Raw genomic sequence first — 14,282 nt, 5'->3', positions numbered from 1 at the left:
GGTTCCCTGGGTGAGGAGGAGGGAAGAAGGGGGAGTGGAAAATAAACACGGCAGTCTCGGGAGTCTTTGCCTGGACTGCGGACATCCCGGACCCGGTGTGTCTGTCTCTCTTCTTTTTCTTCCTAGTCCTTGTCCCCTATTTCAGGAACCCCAATCTGCGAATCCTGGTTTGCTGCCGGTTGGCCCCGGCAAGTTCCGCCTACAATTTCCATCTGAGGCCCGACCTAAGACAGAGGTGATTCTAAATTCCCCACAGTGCTGTTGCTTGTGTTTTGCCCTTGGGCTCAGGCACCAGAGAGAATTATGGGTGTACTATGAAGCTAATCACACTCCCATTCCCTAGCTGTAAAAAGGATTTTCCATCTGCAGCAGAAAGTGTGAGGTGGCAAACTGATCACCGACATGGATTTATTACTCCCTCCATCAGCTCTGGAAAACCCACATCTGTTTTCTCAATCTGTGGGATTTACCAACAAAACACAGCTCAAGCATGTTTGCCCATTGAAATCTCATCTTTTCCAAGATGCCATGGGAAATCTGTATACATCTGTCTTCAGCTCTGAAGCTCACAGCAGCTGAGGACCAGCTGTTCAGCTTTGGGAAAATATGGTTTTGTGGACCCTTGGTATCCACTCCTTCAAACATGGTCCTGCTGGTCAAATAGCTACAGTTGTAGATACTCAGTCTTAATAACACGGAAAGACTCTCCAAAGATAAACATATAGATTCAGGAGCAGAATTACAATGAGAATCAGTGTAACCTGCTAAAGTCTTAGCCTATCCAAAGAAAATGAGGCATTTGAGAAAACAAAAGTACAAGGACTACATAAGTTATTATAAAACAATAATCTGTGGTAACAATGATAAGTATCAAAAAGATGGCATACATGCACACACACACACACACACACACACACTTGCAGTAGTACTAGGTTTTGGATTCAAGGCCTTGTGCTTGCTAGGCACTCTACCACTTGATCTGCGTGCCCAGCCCTCTTTTGCTTTAATTGCAGCTAGAATCTCCAGGTGCTTTTTGGTTTGGTTTGGTTTGGGTTGGGTTGGGGTTTTTTGGGGGAGGGCGGGGTGGTGGGGAGAGGTCCGTCATGGGTTTTGAACTCAAAGCCTGGGCACTGTCCCTGAGCTTTTTTCCTCAAAGCTAGTGCTTTACCACTTTGAGCCACAGCTCTATTTTTGGATTTCTGGTGGTTAATTGGAGATAAGTATCTCATGGACTTCCCTGCCTGGGCTGGCTTTGATCCACAATCCTAAGATCTCAGCCTCTTGAGTAGCTAGGATTATGAGTGGGAGTCACCCATGTTCAACTGAATCTCCAGGTTTTGTGAAGAGATATCTTCAGCCCACAATCCTCCTACCTATGCCTCTTACATAGTGAGGATTACAAAGAATCCACGTCCAAAAATATAAAACAAAGAACAGCATGAGTTAATAAAAGGTAAGAATAGCACGCCCAACCCCACCTGGCTAGCTCTTACATCATGGACCTCTGAGCTTTGTTCCTGAGTACTTGACTTCTGTCTCCCAATGAATATAGGTGGTTGGTGTACTTTTTTCCAGTTAGATGTACAATGCAAGCAGAAGAACCAACAAGGGGATAAAAGCAAAATTGGCTAGCATAGAAAATAACTTACTAAGGTTATCCGCAGTTTCAAACCACACCCTTAGAGGAATATGAGCAGAATCCAGCTGACTAAATATGGGTCTAGGATTCCCTTAATGATAGAACATTTTCATGACCATTCTACACTGAGATAATCATTCTTAACTTTTTCTCTGAAAGCATCAAATCATCTAGCCACTAGTTCAATGTAACACAAAGAATGGCTTACGACTCAAAAAAGCATTCAGCCTTCACACCACATGGAATGTGATCAGGAGGACGAGGGCTGTGGGGATGTTAGAACCCAAGAATTGCTAGTTTGCTTGCTTGCTTGCTTGCTTGTTTTTTTGGTAATTTTTGGGCATGTAATTAACTAGAACAATTATGAAGGTATGGATAATGTTATCTGAGTCACTAAAGGTGAATGAAATAAAATAAATCAAGCAGAGGACAGAGGCAACTATACACATAATACGGAAGAATTAGAGAAACAGCTGGTCTTGCTTTTCAGGAAATAACTTCCATTGAGACAGATGGAAGTTGGAGATATTCATCATCCTGCATATACCCAGAGGACCAAATATCTGCTTGTATCTCTGACATTTCTCCCCAGCTTATTTCTTCCAGTCCATACCCTACAATCCTTCTTTTCCTAAAGCCTATTTTCCAAAAAGATATTCCTCTCCCCGTCCAAATTTTAGGATATTTAACATATTTTCTATTATTTTCACAACACTCTTCTTAGATGGCTTTTTTTTAATGACTAGGAAAAGTTTCTCTGAATCCAGGAGACCAAAGTGAGGAGGGCTGAAAGTCAGAACCAAACACAGTGCACACTGGCTAATGTCATTCATGGATCATAAGGTATCCCTACCTGTGACACAAGCCAAGAGGTACTTTGAGTTCCTGGAGCCCATCAGCAAGCAGAGCAAGGTAAATACTTTTCTTGCCTCTGTAAATATCTTGGTGTTAATGGATGCTTCCAGTAAAAGAGGCCTTTGGGTGAAATTCCTGGGTTATTTTACTGCACAGGAGGCCTGCCTTTCTGTTTGGGCTCCTTCTCTTCCTGAGCTCCAGGCCTGGACCAGTCTTGGTGAGATGATGGACAGCTTTGGTTTGTCCTTTATGAACGGACTCTCAGTCTGCTCAAGAGCATGTCTGCAGGTTTGCAGTGCTTTGTTAGACCATGAGGAACACTGTTCAGGAGTCTTCTGGGGCTTGAATCAGGATTTATTTTCCCATCATATGTATTTCCCCTCTGGATATCATTTGGGGCTTATTTTTGCTTCGAGTGTACTTTCCACCAATCCAGCTCCGTATGTTTGCTCCTTTGCTGGGACGTGCTCTAATGAACATGGGCTCTTCTTAAGTTTGAATTCTGTCCCTCTCAATTGAAAGTACTGGGCTTACTTTACTTAATATAATTTGAGACCCAGAGAAACATAGGCTCCATGGTTTCCCTCATTTGTAACAATTAGTATATATTTAGGATTCACCTAACAGAGGATCATAATAACCCGAATGCAATCTGACTGCTGTTCACAGCAGGAGACCCGCCTAGCCCCTCCAGCTTCTCCTCTACTTGCTTGCGCCCACTTCAAACCTAGTGGCCTAGTGGTAGAGTGCTTTGCCTAGCATGCACAAAGACCCGGGTTTGATTCCTCAGTACCACATACATAGGAAAAAAAAGTTGGAAGTGGTGCTGTGGCTCAAGTGGTAGAGCACCAGCCTTGAGAAAAAGTCCAAGGACAGTGCTCAGGCCCTGAGTTCAAGCCCCTTGACTGGGAAACAAAACAAAACAAAAACCCTTCAGCCTTTGTCTTCAGAAAATTATCTTGACCATGAATCCCTGGAGGGAAAGGGCTGTTTTTATTGTTGTTGTTGTTCTTTTGTTTTGAGGGCTTGGGGCTTGAACTCTGAGCCTCGGTGCAGTCCCTGAGTTCTTCAGCTCACGGCTACCACCCTACCCCTGGAACCACAGCTCCACTTCCCCTTGCTGATGATTCATTGGAGATAAAAGTCTCTCAGTCTTTAGTGCCTGGACAGGTTTTTGAACCTTGATCCTCACATCTCAGCCTACCTAGTAGCTAGGATTACAGGTGTGAGTCACCATGCCCAGCAGAACTGTTTTTTGATCAACTTGTATTTTTGCTGCTCAGCACTCTGATCCCAATGTAAAGACTCTGAGGAGGCATCCTTGGACACCTTTGTGGCCCTATTGCTGAAGATATGACCATTCATTTATTTATCTAATCAAATATGTATCTAGTGAAAGCTGGATTTGTGCTGTATTCTTGGCAAATAAAATAGATAGCATGAGTTCTGTGTGTGTGTGTGTGTGTGTGTGTGTGTGTGTGTGTGTGTCCTGGGGCTTGGACTCAAGGCCTGAGCACTGTCCCTTGGCCTCTTTTTGCTTAAAGCTAGCACTTTACTACTTGAGCCACAGTGCCACCTCTGACTCTATTTATGTGGTGCTAAGGAATTGAACCCAGGTCTTTGTGCATGCTAGGCAAGCACTCTACCCCTAAGCAACATTCCCAGCCCCTAGCATGAGTTCTTGACTGAAACAAATCTACAGTTTTAGAGTAGTATTCATATAGACATGCACATACGCACACATATACATGCATACATAGATAATATAACCTATTAGTGTGATAAGTGTGATATCTCATTAGGGATAGAACAAATTATTATGACTAGATGGGGAAAGAGAATAGACCATTCAGTCTCAAACTCAAAAGGAGTTGCATAAACTTGTGTGTTTGAAGACCTTCCCCCTTCAATTTCCTCTGTCTCCTGCAGACAGCACTTAAAGGCTCTCTTGATCTCCTTAGAAAAGGGGGAAAAACTCCAAGCTTGGTTGGCGAGTGACATTTCCACCTCCTCTCTGCTCTGGTATGCACCACGAGCCAGCCAAACCTCTCTTGACAGCCCATCATTTGTCTTACTCAGACTTTTGTCAGGGCTAGAAGCTATCATATTCTGATGAGACTGACATTTCCTTGGCCCACTTTGTATTGAGTAGCATCCCAGTGAGACATGGAAACAGTCTGCAGTTAAATACATCAACCTTAGTAGGAAATCAGATGGGAAAGCAACTAAACTGGTATCCACTGTGCTACTAGCTTCTCCTCCTCCTTTCTCTTGTCCAAGCACTTTCTTTTTAAAAAAATTATTTTATTGTTGGAGTGATATACAAGAGAGGTTACATTCATCAGGTACACTACTTTTTGAACATTGTTATCCCTTCCCATGTTTTTCTCTCACTTTCTCTCCCCTACCTCCTCCCACTCATCTTGTTTTTCCCTTACCTTCCCATCTTCAAATACACAAATATCTATACAATATATCAAGTACCAAAGTCAGAAACAGTAACAATGTGAGCTAAATCTTCAGGGGAAAAAAAAGAGAAAAGAAATAGCTTCACACCGTACATTAAGAACAATAATCACAAAAATAAACCTCTTGTTTCCATATCCTGGAGTGTCTTATGAATTCATGTTTACTGTAACAAACTAGGAAAGACTAGATGGCTTACAGAAGGAAGAATTTCTTTCTCACAGTTCTGGAAACTCAGGAGTCCAAGATTAAGGTACCAGCAGATTCAGTTTCTAATGAGGGTCTGCTGCTTAGTATAGACATTTTCTCTCTGTGTCCTCACAGGGAAGAAGGATCTAGAAAACACTCTAGGATATCTTTTACAGGGCTACTAATCTCATTCACTAAAGTCTTTCCTTTATGAACTCATAACCTCCTAAGGAAACCACCTTCTAAAACCGTCATTCTGGAGAAGCACAAATATTCAGTCCATAACACCTCTTTATAAGACCTGTTTCCACACCTAGTCGCATTCTGAGGTACAAGAGTTAGGTCTGTCATTCAGCTCTGTAGGAGATGTAGCTAGGAGGACTGAGATCTAAGGTATGCTTCTGGAAGAGGCCGTAGCTTCAAAATAACCTAAAGCAAAAAGGTCTAGCGGCATGGCTCAAGTGATAGAATGAACATTTACCAAGCAGGCTCAAAGGTGTGAGTTCATTCTCTAGCACCACTCAAAAAAGAATATATATATACATATATATGTATATATATACTTTTAAAGACATAGGAGTGAGTAGAATGTGATTATATTTACTAATTTGACCACATAGGATTCTTACATAAACATTTCCTCATTTAAATAACATCACTGGTTCTCAGGGCGACACATACTTATCCTAGCTCGCGGACACTAATAGTTCTCAGTTCTTAGTTCTATTAGTTCTCCTTTCTCCACTAAGTTAGGTGTTTCCAAATGGTTTTCTTCTTCCGAGGGGACAGAACTCTTGTGTTTGCTGGTAATCCAGGGCTGGGCATTAATTAATTGTTACACGCTTAAAGAGGAAAGGATACAAGAACTTGTAACTCATAATGGAATCTTACCCATTAATTCCTGCCACTTATTAAATATTTAATAAATAGTTGCCAAAAAAGGAATATGCTCATTCCTGGTATATTACTATTCGTATAATAATAGGCCTTTTGAATTTGTGCACCGACCCTAGTCTAGTACTCCAGATCAAAATAATTCTCCCATGTGCCAGAGTCATCTTTTATTCTAAAATTTAGAATTGATAAAGTATTAATCAAGGTTCTCCAGAGAGACAGATCTGATATGTGGTATGACATGTAATTTAAGGAATTGGATGATACACTTGTATGGGCTGGCAAAACTGAAATTGATTGGAGACCAAGGGGAAATTCAAGTCCAAAAGCAATCTGGAAGTAAGACTTCTCCCTCTGGAGGCTCCAGGCTTTGTGTCATAAAGCCTTCAACTGATAGTCTGAGGTCCACTTATATTGTAAAGGAAGATCTTTACTCAGCCAACTAATTTAAATCTTAATGTTGTCTAACAAATATCATCATAATATTAGATTGGCATTTTACTGAACATGTTGGAACCATATCTTAGCCAAGTAAACTTTTACCCCAGCCCCAGATACCTCCAAGGACTTCCTCTTCAGAAAATGCATTGGCTGGGGGCCGGGAGTTTGGCCTAGTGGTTAAAGTGCTTGCCTAGCATGCATGAAGACCCGGGTTCGATTCCTCGGTACCACATACATAGAAAAAAGCTGGAAGTGATGCTGAGGCTCAAGTGGTAGAGCTCTAGCCTTGAGAAAGTCCAAGGACAGTGCTCAGGCCCTGAGCTGAAGCCCAGGACTGGCAAAAAAAAAAAAAAAAAAAAGAAAAAAGAAAATGCATTGGCTGGTCTGCTTGCATTTCCACTTTAGTGGTGAGTGCTTCTGCCTCATAACTTGCATGCTTGGAAGGCTAGGAGCAGTTTTTCTGTAAAAAGCATCCATTTATATAACCAACTTAGTGAGCAAGTACCATGTGACACTTTCAAGACTCCAGACATCACCTAGGCACTGAGAACACTACACTCAAGAAAAATCCCATGCCTCATCTCAAAGAACTTACATCGGTTGCTCTTATTGCTATCACTACATTCTATGACAATTTCTGCATCCAGGTATTTCTCTCTTCAGACAGATCTTACACATCTGGCTGACTCTACAACAACAGTCCTTGACCAGACAAGAAACAAATTTGGACATAAGCGCTCCTAACTTATTTCAAAAAGGAAAATTCATTTCAGAAGTCTGTCGTTTCCAGTAGTTTTCACAAGGTGATATCAAAGTTATTGTAGGAATTTTTATACCTGAAGATGATAGCTAAGGTGTGTTCTTTGAAGATTAAAGGAAAGACATAGGAGCTGAGTGCCCATGGTGGCTCATGCCTACATTGCTAGCTACTCAAGAGGCTGAGATCTGAGAACTGCAGTTCAAAGCCAGCCCAGGCAGGAAACTGCGTGAGACTCTTATCTCCTACTAACCACCAAAAAGCTAGAAGTGACATTGTGGCTCAATAGGCAGGAAGGAAGGACGGAAGGAAGGAAGGAAGGAAGGAAGGAAGGAAGGAAGGAAGGAAGGAAGGAAGGAAGGACAAGACAGAAAGAGCAGAACAGAATAGAATAAAATAGAACATCATGTTCTCTTGAGCTCTGGGACCAGGAAGTACTATGGCCCCTCAGGCCTTTGCTGCCTGCACAAGTCTGACAGTCATTACTATGTTCTGTCTTTTATTCTTCTCTTTTGGTTTGCTTCCTCCAAGTACTATAGGTGCAGAGCCTGACAGAGTTTCTCCCTGCTTTTGAAGGCTCATGGAAAAGATATGAGATGCAAAAGCTGAAATCTGAAGTACAATTCTAGGAAGGTGGACAAGGCCGATGGGGAATCCTCCAACCTAAATCATCATCCTAGGGAAGAAAAAGCCTGTCTCCTATCTTGGCCATGCTTGGCCAGAGGCTGAGAGCCACATGAGGAATCACTAGTCTCTATGGGAAACTGGTGATGGATTTATGAGCAAGGAAGCTGAGACTGTTGGTCACTTACGAACAAAAGTGACAAGATCCATAATAGTTCCAAACTATTGCATCACTCAGATTGAAAGAGAGGTCAAGATTTCTTGAGGAACTGCCAAGAAAAATAAGGAACTAGAAATAAAATACATTTTAGTTGCTGAAAATTGTTTGGTAGGAAAAACATTACCTCATTCCAGAATCCAGGAGACATTATTCCTATATCCAAGGTATTTATACTTTAGAGGACAGAAATTAATTACCAAACAAATATATTCTGACATATATAGTAGGAAATGCAAATGTGAATGTGTAACATTTTTAAGCTAATTGAGGAGACAGACAAGTCATAATTCTATTCATTTCATTACTGAATCTTTGTATTATGAGAGAGGTTATATATCCAAGAGTTCTGGGAATGACAAATGCCTCTAGTTTTAGAAATTATTTAAGATCTATCTAATGCATATTTCAGGTATTAGCTTTCTTATGACATACACTTGTAAGGTGCTATTACTTGTTTCAGTTCCATGGAAGCGAAATAAAGGGTAAGGATGGATGAAGGCAGCCTAGATAGCTGAAAGGTTCTGACTCTACCATTATGAATAATGGGTAGTTCACAAATAACTAATGAATTAATCACAAGAAGAGGAGTAATTTTTTGCTACATTGGAAGCTGAAGGTTATTGGAAAACTGGAATGGATTGGTTCTGGCATTTCAATGTGAGAACCAATGTCCTAACATGTTGGGGAATTGGCTAAACTTTGGGCTTATGTGAGACTTGAAATCTGGGGGTTTGTCTGACCATACACGTGTGCAAACAGGCTACGGTTGATATATGGTGGTTTGGTAAAATGGGTGTATTCCAAAATGTACAAACTTCCCATCTGACTGTTTCTGCTTGTTTGATTAATGGGCTTTTCTGCAGTCTTTAAGGGCGCAAAAGGGTATGAGTCTTTCTGGGTGGTACCCTCTACTTGAATCTTTATAGGAATAGATCCTCCTTGGTGGTTTCTCAGAAGCTAGCTCAGTAACCTCCACTGATTATTACCCATTGACCATAAGGGTCCAGTCACCAGTGAAAGATTTGCTCTCCATAGTTACATTAAATCAAACTCCATGCTAGGCCTTATCAGAGGAGACGTTCAGCGCAGTTTGAAAAAGGAGGCTCCATACAAATGGGCTTTCTGGCACTGACTACTGTCATGAAGTCAGCTCCCAACTGCAAATCACAGCTGCTCCCTGTCTCTTGACCACAAGCCACATGCCAATTGGCTACCTAGTTGTGGAGCCAAGCCATTCTCAGGAGCTCATCTGTGAATCTTATTCTTCTGGTATTACAAAAACATCTGCAAAATTCATTTTCTCCCGCAGACGAAGGAAAAGAAAAAAATGCACCATACCGGTTTATTTGTTAAAAATGGAAGACTTTCCATTGAACTGGGCCATTTGTTTCTGAATAGCAATGTAGATGAAGTCATTCTGCAGCTGGGGTCCCAGCAGTCAGAGAAATCCAGGCTTAGAGACTGGCCTGTCTTTGCCAAGTCTCATCTTGCTGAATAGAGGAAATTTAAAGATGAGTGTTCTAAGCACTTAGTGTCTTTCAGAAATCATAGGCTTGTTGTCTTCATAGGACTAAAGAGGACTTAGAGACTGAAAGTATTGCACAACCCTGAACTAGATAGGAAGTTAGAGAGATCATTAATATTCCTTAGCAACGGAAGCTCCATTTGTCCTCCATGAAAAGGTAACTACTAGTCCACTGAAGACATTAATTTCTACATCAAAGCTTTTGGTCCTTCTCTGGGGTTCTTATTGGGGGTTCCCTTTAAAGAATTATTATAATCACAACAATCCAGGTATGAAATGTACAGAGCTAACAGTGGCTCTGTGTGGAATTATTCCAGCCACTAGATAAGCAAACCTCTAAGTAAAAGATTTTTCATTATGTATAATAAAAATGAAGATTGTTCCTGATATGAACTGAACAATGTATCACATATAATCCTAAGTACATTCAAATTGATTTCTCTAAAAAGAAAGAAAAAAAGAAAGAAGTATATAGAAGTACAAAATTTCAACCAGGTGCTGGTAACTCACGCCTGTAATCCTACTTATTCTGAGTCTAAGATCTGAGGAATGAGGTTCAAAGCCAAGCCCACCAGGAAAGTCTATGAGACTCTTATCTCCAATTATCTATTACAAGTGAGAAGTGGTGACTCACACCTGTAATCCTAGCTAGTTGGGAGGCTGAGAGCTGAGGAACAAGGTTCCAAGCCAGCCCAAGCAAAAAAATCCCAGTGAGACTTCTATCTCCAATTAACTATTCATTGAATTGATGCTGTGGCTCAAGTGGTAGAGTGCTAGCCTTGAGCACAGAGGCTCCTCGACTACCTGATAGAGTGTGTCTGTTTTTATTTGATCTGTTGGGGACCACTGCAGTAAAATTCATCCCAAAGCAAAGGCATCCCATAACCTTTTATTTATTATGTTCAGCACCCATGAACTTGGTATTATTTGGGAATACGGTCATGATTAAGGCTTAAGATGCCTTCATATTAAAACCACCTAATAAATCTAGATTAGGGTGATTTTAATCCAATGACTGACGTTGAGTGTTGACCTTAAAAGAAAGGGGAAATTTAGACACATGTACATGGGGAATGTTGTAAGATGTCACAAACAAGGCACTAGGATAAAATGTCTTCTCTAAAAGACTAATAAAAGTACCAGAAACTAAGAAGAAGGGAGGAAGAATTTTACCTAGAGTCTGGTCCATATTTCATCTTGACTTTAGACTGTTATCTCCATAATTGAATCATAATAGAATAAATGTTTTTGTTCAAAACCGCCCAGCTTGTGATTCATTGTTAATGGAGGCCTAGAAAACTAATCACATGCCTTCTCTATTTCCTTCTTTTTGATAGAAACCTTATGAAATAAGTTATCAGAATCCCTGGGATTGTTAGCACAGACCCACAGTGATACAAATAAAAATATACACAATGGAAAATTTTTATGCATTCTCAAACTATCAGTCAGAATACATACATTGAGAACACTGTGGAAGAATAAACATTGAAGTCCTTCCAGCTGTTTCTACAGAAAATGAAATTACCAATCATTGTCATCTGGATAGGAAATTTGAGTATTTAGCCAAAACTAATAGGAAAAAGTAATCAGGTGCTGCAGTTATTTAATACAAAATGTATGGGTTTTATGACAAACGTGGTATTTATTCTATTTTTCAGTATAGACAGTTAAATAGTAGCTTATGAAGCATATCTTGAGTCTAAATTCCCAAAACTTGTGTATATTACCTTATTTGGAAAAGGAGTCTCTGTAGATATGATTAAGTTAATGGTTTTGAGATGAGATCATGCTGGCTTATGCAATAAGATCCTACAATCTAGATGGGGTTTTTTTGTTGTTGTTTTGTTGTTGTTGTTTAAAGAAATACCAAGCTGGCACCAGTGGTTCTCGCCTGTAATTCCAACTTCTCAGCAGGTTGAGATCTGAGGATCATGGTTCCAAACCAGCCCTAGCAACAAAGTCTGTGAGACTCATCTCCAACTACCAGAAAAAATGGGAAGTAGTGCTGTGGCTCAAGTGGTAGAATGCTAGCCTTGAGCTGAAGAACTCAGAGGCAGCACTCAGGTTCTGAGTTCAAGCCCCACACTGATGACAAAAGAAAAAAAAAAAAGATATACCAGTGAGACAGACAGTAGAGACTGGAGTGATATGGCTGCAAGGCAAGGAGGCCAACAGATTCACGGGACACCAGAAGCTGGAAGCTTCTCTCCTCAAATTTCAGGAAAGGTGTGGTCTTGCCATTATGTCAACATCAGACTTCTGGCCTCCAGAAATGTAAAAGACTATGTTTCTGTTGTTTTAAGCCACCAAGTTTGTGGTAACTTGTGAATCATAATGCAGTTAGAATTTATTTTTCCAATTTATCGTGATTTCAGTTCTCACTCTATACAGTTCCATGCATACCTATTGTTACATTTGTGTAACAGAACAAAAAACAAAAAAGCAATTATGTATTGCTGATATTGTTAATATTTTCAGTATGAATTTAGTACTAAAATGTCAAGATAAAATTATTTTACTTGTGTTTGCTTAACGGTGGTGTGGAGTGTCAATTCAATCGTATCTGAGAAATTCTTTTTCTTCCCTAGGATCCAAAGCACTTACCTTTAGAAAATAGAAACAAATTAAGCATATTATTTTTTGGTCATCATCAACTCTAAATGTATTCTTTATTGATTTAAATTTCAGGTGATTTTATCCCCCCCACCCCGGACCAACAAAAGAAATGAAAATATTTGCCTGTCACAAAGCTATTGCTTCATCTTTTCTTATCTTCTTCCCTTTGTTGCTGTTTTTGTTCACTGTACCTTTTGCCTTATATGTAAGTTTATCTGTTTCAGGATGGTGAGGAGGGGCACAGGAATGTAGGTGTAGGAGGTGAAGAAATGTAGCAGTGATACTCACTAGATGCTATGTTGAAAATGAACTATACAGCTTGTAAGGGGAGAGAAAAACCTGGGAGAAAACAAGGGAAGAAATGACACTGTTCAAAAAGAAACATACTCATTACCTGACTTACATAACTGCAACCCCTCTGTACATCACCTTTACAATAACAATAAATATTTTTTTCAAAAGGCCCAATTTCCAAGCAATGTTTTCCTTCCATTAAAAAAAAAAACAAAAACATTAGCTTCGCCTCATTTGTTCCACCTGCTTCTGCTAAAGCTTGTAACAGAGCTACCTTCAGCCTCCACGTGTACAGAATGTCTTGCTCTGACCTTTATTTGACCTTCTTGGAGTAGTGGTCAGCTGCCTTGTCATCTCCCATTAATCACAGCACAAATGTCCTCAACACATGGGAACAGACCACCAGGGTCTGCAGACCTCTACATCCAGAGCAAAGATTAGCTGAGACAAGTACAGAAATCCCAACCCATGTGTTAACAGCCACAAGTTCACCTGCATAGACAGAAACCAAACTACCAGAACGCAGAGCAATCTCTTCACCAAATCCTGTCTGTTGATTCATTTGTATAATTCATAATTCGTAATAAATCTCATTCACTTGGTATTTTTTACCTCTTTATGATTTCTATCTCTAAGTAAGCAACAGATTTATATTTCCTAAGCTAACCGATAACAGAATCAGCTCTGCTACTTGCTGTTTATATGGTCCAAGAAAGAGGCTTATCTTTCTCTAGTCTTCAGTTGTAGAAGTATAATAGTAGCAGGTACAGTCCATATTTGCCCTGTGTGTCCTTGCCTCATTCTTGTCAAGGCACATCTGCTAACTTCATTGCTCAGGGTTCATCCCAGGTGTTAAAACTCCCTTATCATGCCCATCACCATCTCAAAAACAAAAGGTCGGATGCATAGCTCAAATAGTAGAGTGTTTACAGCATTTTATTAGCATTCACAAGGCCCTGGCTAACACACACACACACACACACACACACACACACACACACACACACACACTTGCATTCCTGAGCATACTCAATTTAAGGTCATACTTACAGAAAGAAAGAAAACAGACACATTCCTGGCATGGAGCACATGTGGAGACTTAAAATGATGAACCAGAACATCTCTGGGGATGCTTGGCTTACAACATTAAGATAGTAGACAGGAATATTTCTGGGCACATTCAGCTTCTTTTCCCCAACGTGATTTTTGCTGAAACTATAGAAAAGAGCATTTGGAAGATGCATAAATTTTTTCCTTAGGAGTGCCTGATTCACTTAGTTGCTTTCTCTCCCTCCCCACTTCCCCCCCCCCATGGTGTGTGTGTGTGTGTGGGATGTATAGTCATCATTCTTCTGATTCCAAATTCCATCTCCCCTCTTGGCCCAATATGAAGTACTGATCCCCACCCTGTTCTCCCAGGTGCACATAGACATCAGAAAAGCCACCAGATATGTGCAGATGGCTTAACACAGGCAAGGCAATCCACCTAAGCCTGGCTGTAAACATTCCATGGTATGCCAACTAAAAGCCCCCACCTCCCTAGACATGGCTTTTCTGTTAACCTCTTCCTCCTGGCTCAGACCCTATAAAAGCCCAACTTGAACCTGATCTCATTGCACAACCTTCACACCTGTGGGAAGGTTTGTGCCCTTTGCTGTTGTGCCTAACAAACAGTCCTAGCCGTTGGGAATTGAGCCCAGCCTATTCCTTTTTCCATTTTCCTATTATCTGGTGCTGAAACTTGGGAGAGGAAAAGCTC

The sequence above is a fragment of the Megascapheus bottae genome, chromosome 4 (genome assembly GCF_031878675.1).
Source record: "Megascapheus bottae isolate mThoBot1 chromosome 4, mThoBot2.hap1, whole genome shotgun sequence".
Taxonomy (NCBI): Eukaryota; Metazoa; Chordata; class Mammalia; order Rodentia; family Geomyidae; genus Megascapheus; species Megascapheus bottae.
Note: the sequence above shows the minus strand (reverse complement) of the source record.